At 46.3% G+C, this 13,094-nt stretch overlaps 1 protein-coding gene across 4 annotated transcripts in view; it reads right to left on the bottom strand.

The window, feature by feature from the left end:
- The window catches only part of LOC140389385 (retinol dehydrogenase 7-like), a 46,860-nt gene that overhangs the window by 15,858 nt on the left and 17,908 nt on the right, over window positions 1–13,094 (bottom strand). For 2 of the 4 annotated variants that reach the window (XM_072473552.1, XM_072473555.1), the window contains one exon: window positions 11,982–12,072. The exons of the other annotated variants lie outside the window; for them this stretch is intronic. The gene's annotated coding sequence lies outside the window, so the exon portion shown is untranslated. The remainder of the gene's footprint in view (window positions 1–11,981; window positions 12,073–13,094) is intronic. 4 annotated transcript variants of the gene reach the window in all.

Here is a 13,094-nt window from a genome sequence, read left to right as displayed (position 1 = left end):
AAGGCCCCGGGACCGGACGGATTCCCAGTTGAATTTTACAGAAAATATTTGGACTTGCTCGCCCCGCTACTGACGAGGACCTTCAACGAGGCAAAGGAAAGGGGACAACTGCCCCCGACTATGTCAGAAGCAACGATATCGCTTCTTTTAAAGAAGGAAAAGGATCCGCTACAATGCGGGTCCTACAGACCAATCTCCCTCCTCAATGTAGATGCCAAGGTCTTGGCCAAGGTAATGGCAATGAGAATAGAGGAATGTGTCCCGGGGGTGGTTCATGAGGACCAAACTGGGTTTGTGAAGGGGAGACAGCTGAACACGAACATACGGAGGTTGTTAGGGGTAATGATGATGGCCCCACCAGAGGGTGAAACGGAGATAGTAGTGGCGATGGATGCCGAGAAAGCATTTGATAGAGTGGAGTGGGATTATCTGTGGGAGGTGTTGAGGAGATTTGGGTTCGGAGAGGGGTATGTTAGATGGGTGCAGCTGTTGTATAGGGCCCCAGTGGCGAGTGTGGTCACGAATGGACGGGGATCGGCATATTTTCGGCTCCATAGAGGGACAAGGCAGGGATGTCCTCTGTCCCCATTACTGTTTGCACTGGCGATTGAGCCCCTGGCGATAGCGCTGAGAGGTTCCAAGGGATGGAGGGGAATACTTAGGGGAGGAGAAGAACACCGGGTATCTTTATATGCGGATGATCTGCTACTATATGTGGCGGATCCAGCGGAGGGGATGCCAGAAATAATGCGGATACTTGGGGAGTTTGGGGATTTTTCAGGGTATAAATTGAACATGGGAAAGAGTGAGCTGTTTGTGGTGCATCCAGGGGAGCAGAGTAGAGAAATAGAAGACCTACCGTTGAGGAAGGTAACAAGAGACTTTCGTTACCTGGGGATCCAGATAGCTAAGAATTGGGGCACATTGCACAGGCTAAATTTGACGCGGTTGGTGGAACAGATGGAGGAAGATTTCAAGAGATGGGACATGGTAGCATTGTCAATGGCAGGGAGGGTGCAGGCAGTTAAGATGGTGGTCCTCCCGAGATTCCTTTTTGTGTTTCAGTGTCTCCCGGTGGTGATCACGAAGGCTTTTTTTAAAAGGATAGAAAAGAGTATTATGGGTTTTGTTTGGGCCGGGAAGACTCCGAGAGTGAGGAAGGGATTCTTACAGCGTAGTAGGGATAGGGGGGGGCTGGCACTACCGAGCCTAAGTGAGTATTATTGGGCCGCTAATATTTCAATGGTGAGTAAGTGGATGGGAGAGGAGGAAGGAGCGGCGTGGAAGAGATTAGAGAGGGCGTCCTGTAGGGGGACCAGCCTGCAGGCTATGGTGACAGCCCCATTGCCGTTCTCACCAAGGAACTATACCACGAGTCCGGTGGTGGTAGCTACACTGAAGATTTGGGGACAGTGGAGACGACATAGGGGAAAGACCGGAGCACTGGGGGGGTCCCCGATAAGAAACAACCATAGGTTTGCCCCGGGGGGAATGGATGGGGGATATGGAATTCATAGAATAGAATTTACAGTCCAGAAGGAGGCCATTCGGCCCATCGAGTCTGCACTGGCTCTTGGAAAGAGCACCCTACCCAAGGTCCACACCTCCACCCTATCCCCATAACCCAGTAACCCCACCTTACACTAAGGGCAATTTTGGACACTATGGGCAATTTAGCATGGCCAATCCACCTAACCCGCACATCTTTGGACTGTGGGAGGAAACCGGAGCACCCGGAGGAAACCCACGCACACACGGGGAGGATGTGCAGACTCCGCACAGACAGTGACCCAAGCCGGAATCGAACCTGGGACCCTGGAGCTGTGAAGCATTTGTGCTATCCACAAGGCTACCGTGCTGCCCACAAATGAACCAGATGTCTGCGCAACTGCTGTTGGTGCTCCAAATACCATGCACTGTGAGGTGATTCATGAAGCCCTTAATCCGAACAAATGTGATTATCATAGAATTTTTTTTTTTTTACAGTGCAGAAGGAGGCCATTCGGCCCATCGAGTCTGCACTGGCTCTTTTGAAAGAGCACCCTACCCAAGCCCACACCTCCACCCTATCCCCATAACCCAGTAACCCCACCCAACACGAAGGGCAATTTTAGACACTAAGGGCAATTTAGCATGGCCAATCCACCTAACCGGCACATCTTTGGACTGTGGGAGGAAACCGGAGCACCCGGAGGAAACCCACGCAGACACGGGGAGAACGTGCAGACTCCGCACAGACAGTGACCCAAGCCGGGAATCGAACCTGGGACCCTGGAGCTGTGAAGCAATTGTGCTAACCACCATGCTACCGTGCTGCATAATGTGGCAAAGAGCAGGAATAACGCAACTGAAAGATCTATTTGTGGATGGGAAGTTTGCGAGTCTGGGAGCGCTGACCGAGAAATATGGGTTGCCCCAAGGGAATGCATTCAGGTACATGCAATTGAGGGCTTTTGCGAGGCAGCAGGTGAGGGAATTCCCGCAGCTCCCGACACAAGAGGTGCAGGACAGAGTCACCTCAAAGAAAGGGGTGGGGGACGGTAAGCTGTCGGATATATATAGGGAAATGAGAGACGAAGGGGAGACTATGATGGACGAACTAAAAGGGAAATGGGAAGAAGAGCTAGGGGAGGAGATTGAGGAGGGGATGTGGGCAGATGCCCTAAACAGGGTAAACTCGTCGTCCTCGTGCGCCAGGCTAAGCCTGATTCAGTTTAAGGTATTACACAGGGCACATGTGACTGGAACACGGCTCAGTAAATTTTTTGGGGTGGAGGATAGGTGTGCGAGGTGCTCGAGAAGCCCAGCGAATCATACCCATATGTTTTGGTCATGCCCGGCACTACAGGGGTTTTGGATGGGGGTGACAAAGGTGCTTTCGAAAGTAGTAGGAGTCCGGGTCGAACCAAGCTGGGGGTTGGCTATATTTGGGGTTGCACAAGAGCCGGGAGTGCAGGAGGCGAAAGAGGCCGATGTTTTGGCCTTTGCGTCCCTAGTAGCCCGGCGCAGAATATTGCTAATGTGGAAAGAAGCCAAGCCCCCGGGGGTGGAGACCTGGATAAATGATATGGCGGGGTTCATAAAGTTAGAGCGGATTAAGTTCGTCCTAAGGGGGTCGGCTCAAGGGTTTACTAGGCGGTGGCAACCGTTCGTCGAATATCTTGCGGAAAGATAGATAGGGGAGAACAAAGAAGGCAGCAGCAGCAGCCCAGGACTTGGGGGTTGGGGGGTGGGGTGTGGGGGGGGGGGGGTGGCCTGAGACAAGGCAGTTGCCAATTAGGGCTAGTTTTTATTTTTTGTTATTTAATATTTATTTATTTGTTGTTGTTTTCTTTTGTTCTTGTTTAAATAAAAAAGGTCATTATTATCTGTATTGTTATAATGTTGTGTAAAGGATGCACAATGTACTGTGTTGGTTGACCAAAAATTTTCAATAAAATATTATTTAAAAAAAAAAAAAAAGTACATGCTGGTTGTAATCAACACCTTTACTCAATGGGTAAAAGCATTTCCCTCACGGACAAACACAGCAAAGGCCACCGCTAAGATTTTGATCCAACAGATATTCACACGTTGGGGTCTCCCCCGCAGCATTGAGTCAGACCAAGGTTCCCACTTCACTGGCAGAGTCATGCAAAATGTTTTAACAATTTTTGGGATCAGGCAGAAATTCCACATAGCATATCGCCCGAATCCAGTGGCATTGTCGTGAGAAGAATCAAACTTTAAAAGCGACCATTCGGAAGATGGTGCAACAGAACACTACCACGTGGGACACAGTCCTCTCATTTGTTCTCATGTTTATTCGGACAAAGTGAGCCCCTCCGTGTACAAGATAACGTACCCCAACGGTAAAACTGGTTGGTTCCACATCAACCAACTCAAAGTCCATGGATCACAATGTAGCCACACCCACCACATCTCTCTGGCAATAGGAGACGATTACGCCCCGCCCATCGACAACCTAGTCCAACCCCTACGCCAACCCTCCCCCAGCCATGCCGGCATTTAAAGCTTGTCCACGCCCACAGACCCGAACTTGTCGCCGCCCACAGGTACAGACTTTCACCTTGAACTTGACTCCGACGACAGCGAGAGCCTCCCGGATTTGATTACTATCCCTGATCACTGGCACGATCTCTCAGCCCCCAGTCATCCCAGCCCCCGGAACCATGACTTAGATATCTTTGACCCCCTATATGCCCTCCCCCAGCCACCGCCACATCCACCGCCCGACCCACAGTAACTTGCCCTCCACTCCCACTGCCCCTACGCCTCACAACAAACAAGCCCCTCTTTGGCAGCATGACAACTCTTGCAGACTAGTAAAGCACGACAATTCGGATTATCCGACGGCCCACGTGGCCAAGGCACAGCAACGGCAGACACGAGTCTGGCAACTGGGAGATGGTGATGATCATATGGTGACAATCATAGTGGGTAATTGGAATAAGGAGAGAAAGACTAATAAAACAAGATATTAACCAAAGATAATAACAGATACTATGCTTGCACCACCAGGATTACACGGAAAACAGAAAACTCAGAATGAAGCAAGGACTGCTGACATGCGTTTGGATCATCGCTGGACTTCTGCAACTGCGCGCGCAACGGACTGTTTTAACAAATCCCACACCAGCCCCGAACACTACCACACACCCGGACACTACACAAAGACAGACATCGAAACCCCCACTTGACGCGAAAATATTGCCAAATGGAACTCCCTTTCATACATAGTAGAGGCCTTTCTAGTAATTGCAATAATCTGCAGTGTCATTCAGACACTCCGGGCGGGATTCTCCACTCCCACGCCGAAGTGGCCGCGCCGTCGTGAACACCGTCGAGGTTCACGCCGGAGCGGGACGGCCCCGGTCCCGACCGATTCAGGCCCTGACAATGGGCCAGGATCGGGGCCGCGTCATCTACACGCGCCAGGCCTTGTCGCCTGCGTAAAAGCGGCGCCGCATAGATGACGCGGCCGGCGCCGCATAACGGGCGTCATCCGCGCATGCGCAGGTTGGCCGGCGCCAACCCGCGCATGCCTGGTTGCCGTCCTCTCTACGTCCGCCCCGCAAGAAGATGGATCTTGCGGGGCCTCGGAAGGAAGGAGGTCCTCCTTCAGAGAGGACGGCCCGACGATCGATGGGCACCGATCGCGGGCCACCCCACATTCCAGGTAAAGCCCGGTGCAGGATCCCCCCTCGACCCCCAGCGTTCACGCACCGCCCACGACTGCAGCGACCAGGTGTGGACGGCGCCGGGGGGGGAACCCGCCATTTTGGCCTGGCCGCTCGGCCCATCCGGGCCTCAGAATAGCGGGGTTGCCGGAGAATCGCCATTTTGGGTGTCTCCGGCAATTCTCCGGCCCGCGAAACTTGACCGGGCCGTTCCCGCCGCTTGGGAGAATCACGGGAGGGCGTCGGACCGGCGTCCCCGGAAATTTTGGTGGCCCAGGCGATTCTCCCAACCGGCGTGGGAGTGGAGAATCGCGCCCTCCGACTCTGTAAATGGCGAGCAAAAGCCTCCTGCTCCCCGATATATACAGACCGATCCCCCTTCTTTTGAATTCAACAAAATTAAACTCATGTAACAATCGCTGCTAAAAATAAACCATGTACGTCTCTCACTTTATTAGGATTAAGTAGAAATGTGATGCTGCTGTTTTAAATTTTGTACTGTATATAAGTTCTTTGATATTCACCAGCAGCATGAGAGTAGCTCAGATAGTGTTAGCTAGAGATCAACTGTGCGGATAAATTAAATGTTTTATAGAGACCTGATTATAGTAACCGTTAGAGATGAATTAATTTATGGATTTATTAATGAAATATTAGGTAAATGTCCCAAACCATAAGATAGAGTAGAGTAGAACCTTGCCTTGACCAAGGATGACTGGTCCACCAAGGATGAACAGGGATCAATAGTGTGATCCACCACTCTTCGCGTTCAGGATCAAGAAGACGGAATGTAGCCCTCTAAGATGGCCACCTGCAAAGGACTATGGGAATTATGGCCAACCCAGGACTCCGACAGATACAGAGCCTATGTGTATCTGAAACACAGGTAACCAGACCTGAGCGAAACCCCTGCTCGTTTGCATTTTAATGGCCCATTTTCTCAGGACAATAGAACTCCAATCAAGCAACCGGTACGGCCACAGGCTGATCGCCGCCACTCCCCTTACTCAGAAAGCCCAACTGCCAAGGTCATTGACCTCTAAGTGCCCGCCCAGCTATCAAGGCACCTGCCCCTTTATTGGCTGAAATCGAAAACAGTGATCAGAGCCCTGTCGAACTATTGGGTCCAAGGTTAAGGACCACCCCAAAGAGCGCGAAATCCCAGAGAGATAAAAGAGGACACAGCCATGTGTTCTGTCTCTTTTGGATCCAGCCTGTGCCAACCTAATCGTAGTAGGAACAGCCAGCCAAGTTCAAGACCAACGATCGCTACCTGACGGATGAGCCCAGCAAAGACAGAGCCACTTTCTTCGAGCCAGCCAGGTAAAATCCAGATGAAGGCCTTATCCATTTGCACAGTGCCGGTCACCCTGAAGTTAAGTATAGGTTATTGTAGCTGATAGGTGTAGTTTAACTCGTAGTAGATATTGTGTTTGCATGTCGAGATAACTCTTGTGTGTGTAAATAAACCATCTTTTGAACTAACTAATTGATTGTGTGATCATTTGATCGATATAAGGGAAGGCTTGTGGTTCACCAACATTATTAACAGAGCAACAGTGGAGTCCTGAAACCATAGCCTGGATTTTCCAATCCTGCTATTGTGGGTGGGACAGAAATTTTGGTGACCCAGCAAAACGGGAATTTCTGATTTAAGTGCTACTGGCTTCACAAGTAACAAAATGTCCTTGACAAATTTAATAGTGTTATTTGAAAATATTTATTATTGGCAAGGAGATCTCAGTAGATTCATAACTCCTAAAACTTCAAAGTTTCTGACACAATAAACCTGAAGTCATGAAATAGGAGAATCTTTTGAACCAGATCAATAACTAGTTCAGTCGGAGAACAGTAAGATTAGCTATTAATAGAATCTACATGAAAACTAGCAGAGATTCAGTCGGGGATCACTGCTGCTTTTGATGCTACGTATTTAATGATATGAAGATAGGAATGGTATGCACACCAGAGAAAGACTGCTGTAGAGAGCAAAGCCACTTTCAAAGTAAAGACATTTCTTCTTGCATTAACAATAATTATGACTTTTAATTTGAATTTTTACCTTTCTTTCTGCCATATGAGTCAAAATAATTTATTTACTAATGACTGTCCCCAGAATCTGGTTTGATGTGGATGTTTGTAACTGCTCTGCTGACAGCGAAACAGGAATCCCAGAATTCCTGCTCCAGTGCCTCTACAGCATTAGTTATGCCATTCCCAAGAAAAGAAGCGTAGAGGACTTATTTTAAGGCAAGGTGGGGCACTTTGCAGACATCACTGTGGGTACCCACACATTGCGGGCTGGATTGCAGTTCCATTACATCATCAAGAATCTCTGCCCAGATAATTTTCCAACATTCACAGTGTTTTCTTTCGAGGTACTTTGCTTAATTTTTGAATATTCTGGAATTCGTAAATTAATCGGCCATACTCAGAATGTTTCATTTTATATGCCCAGTTTATTATGGGATGTGAAGGCACAGTGGTCTTGAACCCAGGGTAATGCTCTGGGGGTGGGGGTTCAAATCCCACTACGGCAGGTGGTGGAATTTGAATTTGATTTAAAAAAACAATTGGAATTCAAAGTCTAATGATAACTATGAACCCATTGTTGATGGTTGTAAAAACCCATCTGGTTCACTAATTTACAGAATGAAATCTGCCGCTGGTCTAGCTTACATGTGACCCCTGATCCACAGTAACGTGGTTGACTCTTAACTACCCTCTGAAATGGCCGAGCAAGCCATTTGTTTCAAGTGCCAATGAGGGATGCGCAATAAATGCTGGCCTTGCCAGTGATGTCCACACCAACCCTGGATTACAATGCCTGAAGGTAATCTGGAGCTGGCAATTGAGACAACAGTTTCCTGCTCTTATGCTCTCATTCGCATTTACTCCTCTTTACTTGCTCTGCATTTCAACCAGGATTCAATCTCACAGGCTGGAGAGTCCAGAGCTGATGCTTGCTGAGGGTCGAATAACCATATGGGTTGTGACGCAAGTGGATGGCACTATGGCTTCACAGCGTCAGGGTCCCAGGTTTGATTCCCTGCTGGGTCACTGTCTGTGCAGAGTCTGCACGTTCTTCCCGTGTCTGCATGGGTTTCCTCTGGGTGCTCCGGTTTCCTCCCACAGCCCAAAGACGTGCAGGTTAGGTGGATTGGCCATGATAAATTGCCCTTAGTGACCAAAAAAAAAGGTTAGGAGGGGCTCTTGGGTTACGGGGATAGGGTAGAAGTGAGGGCTTAAGTGAGTCGGTGCAGACTCGATGGGCCGAATGGTCTCCTTCTGCACTGTATGTTCTATGTACTATTGGTATCAGGAAGAGAGTGTGGCAGGGAAATAGGATCCCAGGAGTAGGATCAGACAGGTCAGAGTCAGATCAGGAAAATGGAGGTGGAACATTAGCCAGTGGTATAGAAGATTTAGTGCTAGACTTGGAATTACAGGAGAAGCAAAGTTTTAAAAGTGTCCAGCAAGGTAAATTGACAGTGTTAAACTATTTCTAATTCAATGCAAGGAATATTTTAACAAACTAGGTAGAGACGTTAAGGGCACAGGATGTCATTGCTATAAGGGAAACTTGGCTAAAGGAGGGGCAAAATGGCAGCTCAATGTCCCTGGTTATGGAGTCTTCAGACACGATAGAGTGGGAGATAAAAAAGGAGAGGCAGTAGCACTAATGGGTAAAGAATCAATTCCAGTTGTGAGAAGGGATGAAACACTAAACGACTAAACAAACAGGGCTTTATGGGTTGAGCTTAGAAATTTAAAAAGGGGCAGGTCACACTACAGGGAGTATACTACAGACCCCCAAATAGTGAAATGGAGATAGAAGAACAAATATGGAGGCACATTTTTTCCTGTAAGAATAAGAGGGCAATAATAGTAGGAGCATTTAACTAGCCCAATATCAACAGGGATTCAAACAATATTTGGGGAACTGAGGGAGAAAAATTCATGCTATGTGTCCAGAAAATTGTTTTCAACCAATTAGTGACAACGAGAGGAGATGCAATTCTAGACCTGGTCTTGGTGAACGAAGAAGGGCAAGTGGGTTAAGTGACAGTTGGCGACCATGTCGGGGATAGTGATCACAATTCAGTTAGACTTAGAATTACCATGGGAATTACTATGGAAAAGGGCAGAGATAAAGCAGGAGTAAATGTTTTGAACTGGGGGAAGGTAAATTTTGCAGGAATGAGATGGGACTTGGCTGAGGTGAACTGGTTGCTCTGCTAGAGGATAAATCAGTGGAAAATCAGTGGGAAGCACTAAAAAACAAGATCCTAAATGTACAAAGTAGACAAGTGCTCTCCAAAAGTAAGGGTGGTACAGCCAAATCTCGACCCCCGGTTATCTGGAAGAATACAGGAGAAGATCAAACAGAAAAAGAAAGCGTACGATAGGCACAAAGATCTAAGCATTGCAGATAGCCTAGTCGAGTATAGGAAGTACAGGGATGAAGTAAAAAAGGAAACCTAAGAGGGTATGAAAAAAGATTTGCATGTAATTAAAGAAAACCCAAAGATGTTTTACCAATATATTGATGGTAAAAGGAAGCTTAAGGAAAAAGTGGGGTCTCTCAGAGATGGAATAAGGGAACTTGTGTGTTGATGCAAAGGCTGTGGGAAGGTTTTTAAATGAATATTTTTTAATATGTCTTATTAGTGTCACAAGTAGGCTTACATCAACACTGCAATGAAGTTACTGTGAAAATCCCCTAGTCGCCACACTATGGCGCCTGTTCAGGGACACAGAGAATTCAGAATGTCCAATTCACTGAACAGCATGACTTGTCTCCATGTTTACAAAGGAAAGGGATTATGCAGATTTTTGTAAGGGCCACGAAGAATCCAGCACGAGTTTTAAGGATACAAAGTAATAACATTTATTTACTATAACATATATACATAACAGTAGCAGTAACTTCCCTTGTTACATACTCCTTCCTCCTGGTTCCTGAACTGGCCAGCTTATTTATACTAGGAATTTACTAGTGGTTTCTCCGCCCCCCTCATTGGGGAAGCTCATACTCCCACAGGATTGTGGGATAGTCATTAGTCCCCAGCCAATGGTAAGTAGGCAGGTTATAACACAGATATAGTAGTATAGTAGTCCAGGAGGAACATGGAGATATTGGACGTGATAATCATAAAGAGTGAGGAAGTACTCAAAGGGGTGGAATCCTTGAAAATTGATAAGTTGCCAGGGTCAGATGGATTGTTTCCAAGGCTGCTGAATTATGTCAAGGAGGAGATAACAGATGTTCTGAGGATGATTTTCCAATCCCCACTAGATATAGGGGAGGTACCAGAGGACTGCAGAAATGCAAATGTCGTTCCATTGTGTAAAAAGGGATAGAAGAAAGTGCCAAACAATTATTGGCTAGTTGGTCTTATGTCGGCGGTGGACAAAGTAGAATCAATCCTGTGCGATGGGATTAATTGTCACGTAGAAAGGCATGGACTATTCAGGGATATTCAGCATGGATTTGTTAAAGGAAGGTCTTGCCTCACAAATTTGATTGAATTCTTTAAGGAATTTAAGCTGACAAGTTGCAAATAACATTCTGTCACACAAGTGTCAGACAATATCCATAGAATCATAGAAAAGTTACAGCACAGAAGGAGGCCATTCAATCCATCTTGTCCATGCCAGCCCAAGGACACCCAGGTGCCCTTTTTAATCCCCCTCCCTGCACCCAGTCCATAGACCTGTAGCTTAGAGCACTTAAGGTGCAGATCCAGGTACTTTTTAAAAGAACTTTGGGTCTTTGCCTCAACCACAGTGAATTCCAGACACCCACCACCCTCTGCGTAAAAAAGGTCTTCCTCATGTCCTCTCTACTCCTTCTGCCACTTGAATTTATGTCCCCTGACTCTAAAATTCTGCACCAAGAGAAACAATTTTATCCTGTGCACCCTATCTCTTCCTCTAACAGGAGGGGATCTAATCATCGCCCCTTGACATTCAATGGCATTACCATCACTGATTCCCCACTATGAACATCCTGAGGGTTATCATTGACCAAAACTGAACTGGACTAGCCACATTAATACTGTGGCTACAAGAACAGGTCAGAGGCTAGCAATACTGTGGTGAGTACCTCATCTCCCGACTCCCCAAAGCCTGTCCACCATCTGCAAGTGTTATGACTCCCTGGGCTGCTGCACGGTCAATTGCAGCCCCATTTGACCCAGAGACACAACACAATTGAATTAACCAATAAATCTCAGGAAAATACCAAGTCTTTGGCTCTTGGCTGCCCAATGATTACAGTTACAAGGTTTGTAAATTTAAATACAAGTCCTTTTAATTTATGACAAGAACTATCATGAAATATGCAGCAAATACAGCTGGTTAATTATCAACAAATACCTAATTCCCCCACTCTCTATATACACACACATATGACAAACAGAGGGAAAGAAAGAGGTGAATAATAATAAGTAAAAGGAAAAAAAGAGTCTTTATCTCAGATTGCTGTCTTTAGCACACTGTCCTTCAAACCAGGCTTTCTGGTCGAGATTTCAGCTTTCCAGTCTGTAATGGTTTTCACTGTAGATTCATTCAGGTCTCTGCAGTTTCAGAAATACAGCAGCTCAAAGCATTTCTGGAGAAAACACGAGGGAATGAGAGCAGGCCCGTTTCTGTCTGTGTCCAGGTCTCAACTCTGCTTTCCTTAGGTCTCTGAAAATCATCCCATTCAGACAGGATCTAATCCCACCTGTTACCGGGCACAATATGGCTTTCGGCCAATTCATTTGCCACCAGTCAACTAATCGAACCGAATCTCACCCTATCTCTCGAGTGCCAAGAAGTCTTGTGTTCTGTTGCACACTGTACGATGTTGCAACCTTCTGAATTCCTCATTTTCTTTGCTCCTTGACTTAAAGATACATGTTCATTAAGCATCCATGGATAAAAAAATGATACCAGCAAAAATAAAGGGAATTAACAGGAAGTCCCATACACAAGGCACAAGTTAGGAGTGTAATGGAATATACACTTGCCTGGATAAGTGCAGTCCAAAAACATTCAAGAATCTCGACACCATCCAGGACAACAGTAGCCCACTTGCACTCACCAAGGTTCATTAGGCAGCACCTCACAAATCCTCACCCCACGATCACTACCATCTAGAAGGGCAGCAGATACCTGGTAACATCACCATCTGGAGGTTCCCCTCGGAGTCATTCACCATCTTGACTAAGAAACATTTTAACATTGCTGTCTCGACGATCAACAGAATTTTCTTCATGCACCCGGTATACGAATCACTTAACATGATGTGTCATCAGTGAAGGCTAAAGATGCCACATGGAGCCAATTGGAATCACTATTAACTTGAACGCCAACCCTGTTTTCTTCCAGTGGTCACAACAATTTATTTATTGCAATGTTAATTGGAGGTGAAGGATCCCCCTGTTTTTGTTAGAAGAACCAAACTTGTTTTGCTATTATATGTTTCAATTGAATTGGAAGCCACGTTGTATACATTGTCAATTAACCTCATACATGTGTCACTAATCCCTCGTCTTTGTGAGCCTTTAAATATTAACTTGTGGCCAACGGAATTGAATGCTTTTGCAAGATCAATGAATACGACTGCAAGGTCCCTTTTATGCATTTTGACATCTTTAATTAATATAACAATTATTTAGGATTACAATGTTCTCATTGTATCTTAAAGAACCAATTATAAATCCTGTTGTGTTGTATTTAGTTCAACAGCCTTGGCTAATCAGTTAGCTATAATTTTCGTAAATATTCTAAGGATTATAGGAGGTTAAAAGTCGCCAATTATCTATTTTCAAGGGCCTGAGGATCATCTGCATTTGGAATTAATGTAGTCCTGCAGGTATTAACAAGAGTTTGAAATAATTCCAGATATCAACCAGATTGTAAACA

This window comes from Scyliorhinus torazame, chromosome 2 (genome assembly GCF_047496885.1).
Source record: "Scyliorhinus torazame isolate Kashiwa2021f chromosome 2, sScyTor2.1, whole genome shotgun sequence".
NCBI lineage: Eukaryota > Metazoa > Chordata > Chondrichthyes > Carcharhiniformes > Scyliorhinidae > Scyliorhinus > Scyliorhinus torazame.
This window is presented reverse-complemented; position numbering and strand designations above follow the sequence as displayed.